Genomic DNA, 6,777 nt, shown 5'->3' with positions numbered 1-6,777 from the left:
AAGGCAAAACTGGAAAGAGGGACTTTGGTGTCTACAGGAATATGTCCTCAGGGCTGCATATTCTCTGTTCACTACTCTTGTTAATCTGGTCCTGCACCAACAGTGACCACTCCTATCTTCAAAATATGCTAGCATCTCTTCTATATATATTCTGATCTTTTCATTGCTGGTGTGTCTCAGCTGTCAGAGCTGCAGCAGCTGCCTCTCCCTGCCCAGAGTTATTTACTTCAAACTCTAACATCCAAGGGATGTTCAGCCATATTGTCCCCTCCATGGAAGGGATGCAGATCTTGAGGCCAAGAGAGGCTCAGATTGCTGCCAAGTTTACTGCAAGAGAAATTTGCAGCCCAAGAAGCCAAACATATCTCAGTAGTGTCTGAAGAATCTAACAATCCATCTGTGAAGGACCAGAGAACAAAAGGGCCGAGAAGCTCTGGTAGCTGAATAACTGTCCCCAAAGATATTCATGTCCCGATCCTGTGATTATTAACTGACATGGCAAAAAGGACTTTGTGAATGTGATTAAATGAAGGATCTGGAGATGGGGAGATTATCCCGATCAGCCCTAAACGTAATCACAGTTGTCCCTATAAGAGGGAGAAAGAGGAAGATTTGAGTATAGAAGAGAAGTCAATGTGAGCAGAAACTGGAGTGATGCCACCACAAACCAAGGAGTGTTGGCAGCCATCTGAAAGAGGCTGGAACCCCCAGAAGGAACCAGCCCTGCCAACCCCTTGATTTTAAGCCCTTAAGACTCATTTGGACTTCCAGTCTCCAGTATTGTAAGAGAATAGATTTCTGTTGTTTTAGTAATTTGTTACTGCAGCCATAAGAAACTAACACTAGGCTCTTCCCTCAATTGGCTGAGAGAGACAGTAAAGCTCAATTATTAAAGAAAAAAAAATCCTCTTCTAGCTATGCCAGCTTTCCAATGTTGATCCAAAGGAAAGCCAACTTTCATGCTTCCCTTGAGAACCCAAAGTAAACCACATATGTATCTATTTCCAACAGGGTTCTAAAACTGTTTAAATCCGCAAATTTTCCTTCAGTCCATTCCTATTCTCTAACCCCATATACTCAACTAACTACATCCCCCCAGTTTCCTCTTCTGCAACACACTGCCTGTTCTTTCATGACCCCTGCCTCTGCTTACATGGGAAATCCCATCAGAACTGCCCTGTCCTTTGTTTTTCGTTCTTAAAAACACTATCCATCCTTTGAGACAGCAGAAAACTTACTTCCTTTCCAATATGTCCTTTTATCTACAAATTGAGTTGCTCTCTTCTTTCCTTCCCATGGCCTGAGAATATTGAGCACCAATCATATCTTATTCATTACTGACTTACCAGAAGATGAGATCATGGATGATGAAGATTTTGTATCCTCCTTCCCAGCTAAACACTCGCTATGTGTTGGGTATTAAAAGGGCACATGAGTGAGTGAAGGCATATGCCTTTCTTCTTTCCTCAATTACCCTATGCCCACATTCCACACTCTGCTTTTATTTCTTGCTCTCTCCCACCTTAAAAATCAAGTTCATATTCCCCATGAATATCTTTAAGTTAAATAGGAAACTATTTCCTTAAATTTAGTTATAAAATTCACACTACATAAAATTGAGTAACTGTAGTGACAGCATGTTAGGTTAAACCAAAGGATTGCCAATTTGTCCTGTTGAAAATCTCTTCTAAAGCTGAGTTTTGTTCCAGATAAAGTTGCTTTTTCTGGTCACAACAATCTCAACCCACTGCTTCTTTTCCCCAGTAGTTCTATTGTAGTCTGACATATAGATCTAGGTATAAATAAGTAAATACGTAAATGTGTAGCCCTAGAAGCTGTATCTGATTCCTATATCTAGTATATGCAGTCACATAAAGCATGTATGCTGTATGGGAGAAGATTTATATGTTTTTCAAGGTTAAATGGTGAAAGAAGCATGGGTTCAATGTGATGTTCTATTCTTTATTCGTTGCATGAATTTAGATAAATTCTTCAAACTGAGGTTCGGTTTCTACAACTATAAAATGGGATAAATAGCTATATTTTAAGGCTATCATGAGAACTATCAAGCATACGTAATAAAGCTTGGTATATACTGAGTGTTTACTAAATGGTATCTATCATTACTATCCCCCCTTAAAATATCCTCTATTTTCTTCAGAATTATGTTTCCATAATAACACCACCTTAAACATGTTTTGAATACAAATGTGATACTGTGAAAAGATCATTAAGAAGTTGAAAATATATGCCAGTGTCTTCAAGCCTTCTGAGCACTTCTGACTCAACTGGGCACTTTCCCAGGGAGGTTCAACCCCTTATTTCAACTTTTCTCATAGTCATTTTAGATCTATTCTTCCCCACCATCATTCTGATTATTAATAGCTTATTTGTATAATACTATAACTGATTCAAAAGTGCCTAATATTTTAGGACTTATCCTCTAGGAATTTAAATTTGCAAAGGTGACAGTGATGGGACAGACTATTTTACTGGGGTCAGAAAAGTAGGGCTCATCAAAAACTTGAGTATTGATGTGGGTGAACAAAAAAACAAAAACGGGAACACAGCCAAGACCTACTAATGAGCCATTATCTGTTGTCTTCTTCCCCAGCCTCCTGCCTGCTAACAAGCTGGGGTGGGTCCAGGTCCTAGATCTTTCTCATGTGGAATCTGGAGAATGAGTTGAGAGGGACAGGACAGGAGATTGAGAAGAATCCTATAAGAATAGTGAGAGGATTCACAATATACCTGATAAAGAGCTCAGGTAGTGTAGGACAGAGGGAAGAAAAACTTCTAGTCTGAGCAGAGAGGGAAGGTTAAAGTTTGTGAAGGGAAAAGCTACAGGGCCAGGGATAACTCAAAAGGAGAGGCCAATGTGGAATCAGATAACTTGAAATTTCTTTTGAAGACACAGGTTAAAAATATATTTCCTTTTTATTTATATTTTGACACTAATTAAGCTTCTCCAACTTGACCTCCTGAAGAAAACCGAAGCCCCTGGTTTTATTAGGGTTACATAAGATAACAGAAAATACATCAATTAGTACTTTGCGCAAACAACGTGGTTTAAGAACCTTATAGGGCTCCAGTACTCTCACTCTACAACACAATGCCAGCAACCAGCAAGCGTGGACCTGGGGAGTTCATTTCTTTCAAGGTTAATATCCTGAACCGATCTTCTTAAACAGAATTAAATCTAGGTTCCTGATTTAACTGTGCAGTGTCCGAACTACAGCCTTTAAATTGCACAGTCTGACTGTGCTGCTTTTCAAAACTGAGCTCCGGCTTTCTCACTTCTTTAACTGGCTCTCATCTTTGTGCTTTCAACGGCTCAGGACTGGTCTACAAGCAGTCTTAGGATTCTTCCTCAGACCAAGTTTATCCTAACCCTGAGAACTTCTGAGAATGTGGGTGTTTTACATAATCAAGGAAGGCTCATAAAAGACAGAATCTCACAAACTATTTGAACAAGGGCTTGGAAATGCTAAAAAGAGAGTAGGACATGACTTTAAACCAGATTCATTAATCTGAGTTTGAATTTACGTGGGTGCTTAGAGGTTAGCATGTGTGAAAGGTGAAATAAAATGGAGTCACTTATGTCAACAGTTTTAAAATGGAGCCAGGAGGCCATTAAGGAGTTGGACCTTATGGGTGGAACCATGAACTTTTGAAGTGGGCCAAACCACAAACATTCCAAGGATTCAGCGAAGAATACCTGCAACTTTCTACCGCAACGGACTTTTGCTTAGAGATTGCCTTTGCAACCACTTATGTTTAGCCAACACTAGTTTTTTTCCCACCGACATTAACCAAACCTCTTTGTAAACAATTTATGCAAACGTTCCTTTTTCCTTTAAAAACCGATGACTTTTGCTCCCTGGTGGGACATTATGTGGGTTCTTACCCAAATCTGTATACCTTGTATTACAGTTCTTTGATCCCAAATAAATATTTTTGCTTGATTATTGACTTTTGATAATTTTAGGTTGATAAATGGATTGCTAATGGGGCTTTTGCAAACTTGTCTTTGAATGAAAGTGAAAGCTAGTGAGGAGAAAACACTGAGAATTCAGTCTGGCCTCTTTGGAAGTGATTCTTTTCCTGGATTGATATACATTCTACTCCTTTTTCGGAACCTTGCTCCTTGGCTAAGGGAGAAGTAGGTGAGCCTCATTTTCCTCCACCATTAAAATCAGCAAGTGATTAATTAAGCCAAGAGCTGGATTGTCTTTGGGTCTTATTGAAAGAAATGGCAAGCTGGAGAAAAAGCAGCAGCTGTCTCCCTTTTTCTGCAGAACTCTTGCTGGAACAATTTTTTCTTTCTTTTTATTTAAAATTCCTACCAAAACACTGCTGCTCTGCCTGCCCACCCTTTAGCCAGGCATTTTGTGTGGGAGTGATTGAAGTGGGCAATTAGATTCTCCTCTTAGCTCCTCTTCATTTTCCTTTGATAGACATTTATTTCTTCCTAGTGCAATAAAAAGGATTTTTGAACAGGGAGAAAAAAAATCTCATTTCATTTTAACCTATTTGGACTCAAAATAGATCATGGAGATGTGTGTCTCCTGATACACTGATGATTTTTGAGAGGAAAACAGAAGGAGCATTTTGATTAGCGGGCTTGAGAGAAAAATACAAATATTCCCTTAGTCTTCTGTTCACCTTACGGGCCTGCTGGCAATCCCAAGCATTTCACCCCATGTACTTTACAAGTAAGAGAGAAAAATGTTCAGAACCCCATGTTTGCAAATATCCTATTTATAGGCTTCCTATATCTAACACTCAGCTGAAAGTAAATACCACACAAAATAATCCATCCATTCATCCCGAACTTGGTCAATAATTAGGCCAAAATGTAAATGAAGCCTCTCATCCAACCACAGGGGCAGAAGTGCTACATTAATGTTCTCCCCTCAAACCCCACATTTTATCACTCCTCACTCTGCCCACCAAGAACTCACTCCTTTTAATTGCTGGAACATTTGATAAGAATGGTATGCTCCTAAGTGGATGCTTCCCAATTCCCCCCAGGTTTACGAAGGAGAGAATTGGAATTTGATCATCTCAACCCCGTAAGCACTCTGCCATCTGACATCACATTTCACAGGTTTCAAAAGTTTTCCTGTTGAGATCAAAACATATTTCATGAGTTTGCTATGGCTTTGTTTCTCTCCATTTCCCAAATCTTCTTGGGATACCAGCATATGAGACCTAAATTTAAATCCAATAAACAGATAATCTCCATTTTAAATAACCAAGGCCAATTTAATAAAATCGTAGAGGAAAATGATTGTTGCATATCAGTTGGTATTCCAGAACTGGCTGGTAACGCCATCATCCATTTCAGAAGAGAATATGTGAAGAAGAGGGTGATCTGGCGAAGTTTTCATATCATCATTTAGGCACCCAATGCTCCCTGTATGCTAACACTGTGTAAATGTAAACGTAACCTGTGTCACAGCTCCCCATGGCTCATTGGAGGCATCTGATGAAAGGTAATCACAGCAGCAGAGAGGGTAATTCTCAGTCACATGGAAACGTCCTTCAGGTTCTCTGAGGCTGAAAGTACTGCTCATGGAATGCTAAAAATATATGTTCATAAAGGACTTGACTTTACCCCTGGGAAGTCATCATTTTACAAATGAAATTACACGTAGACGATTGTGAAAGTGAATTTCTAATCTCAGCCTGCCTCCCTCCTGTTATCACCCTACCCTAGGCCATTCATCTTCTAACCTCAGTCCCTGTGTGAGAGAACATTAAACCAATTTAAATATAAACCCAACCTAAATAATTGCTAAGGTAAATCTCCTGCCAAATTACTCTGAAACAAATAGTACTCAGCACAATGTTTTGCCTGGAAAATTTTTGATAAGTGTGGATTAAATCAGCAAACGTTTTTAAATAAATGAATATTAACGATTTTGGCATCCCTTCATAATTTGGATTATCTATCCTATTAGATTATTTTCATCATTTCTCCCATCCATTGATTAAGTAACTAAAAATGTACTATAATTTGAGTTGCCCTAAGAGCACACAAAATGGGAATCAGAATGTCAGAAAGGAAAATGGATTATCTGCTTATTTTATAGGACTCTCTGTTTTATGTTCACATTCAAGGTCAGATAACCCTACAGGGCAATCAACCGTAATATTCAGAATACCCTGTAGTTTTTAGTAGTTCTAAAAAAAAGGAATGAAGGAAAGAAATAACATTTATTAAATGCGTGTTTGGGGAAATTGTGTGCATACAGACCTCACGTGCCCCACCAGAGTTCCTAGATATATTGCTTTCTTGAGGATTTTGCATGGCCAGGCACCATTCTCAGTGATTTATATAGATCCACTCATGAAGTAGGTGCTCATATTGTCCCTCATTTTACATGGGAGGAAATATAGGGACAGACAGGTTAAAAACTTGCCCTAAACTATACCACTAATAAGTAGTAAATCCAGGATTTAAACCCACAGTCTTAGTCCAGAGCATGTGTTCTTAAACACTGTGTTATAGAGCCCTTCAAAATGGGCAGGATAGAGAATGACTGTGATGCCATGTGCAGCAAAGCCATCCGAAATAAGGCTGGCCCAGTCTTACCAATTCTGTGCACCCCTTGATATCCTTGGGGACTGTGTGTTGTCTCTCTCTCTCTCTCTCTCTCTCTCTCTCTCTCTCTCTCTCTCTCTCTCTCTCTCTCTCTCTCTCTCTCCCTCTCTGTCATATTTGAGAGCTCTACAGACCAGTGCTGTCCAATAGTCAATAGAACCTTCTGC

The sequence above is a fragment of the Rhinolophus ferrumequinum genome, chromosome 4 (genome assembly GCF_004115265.2).
Source record: "Rhinolophus ferrumequinum isolate MPI-CBG mRhiFer1 chromosome 4, mRhiFer1_v1.p, whole genome shotgun sequence".
Lineage (NCBI taxonomy): Eukaryota > Metazoa > Chordata > Mammalia > Chiroptera > Rhinolophidae > Rhinolophus > Rhinolophus ferrumequinum.
The sequence above is the reverse complement of the archived record's forward strand: the minus strand, read 5'-3'. Positions refer to the sequence as shown.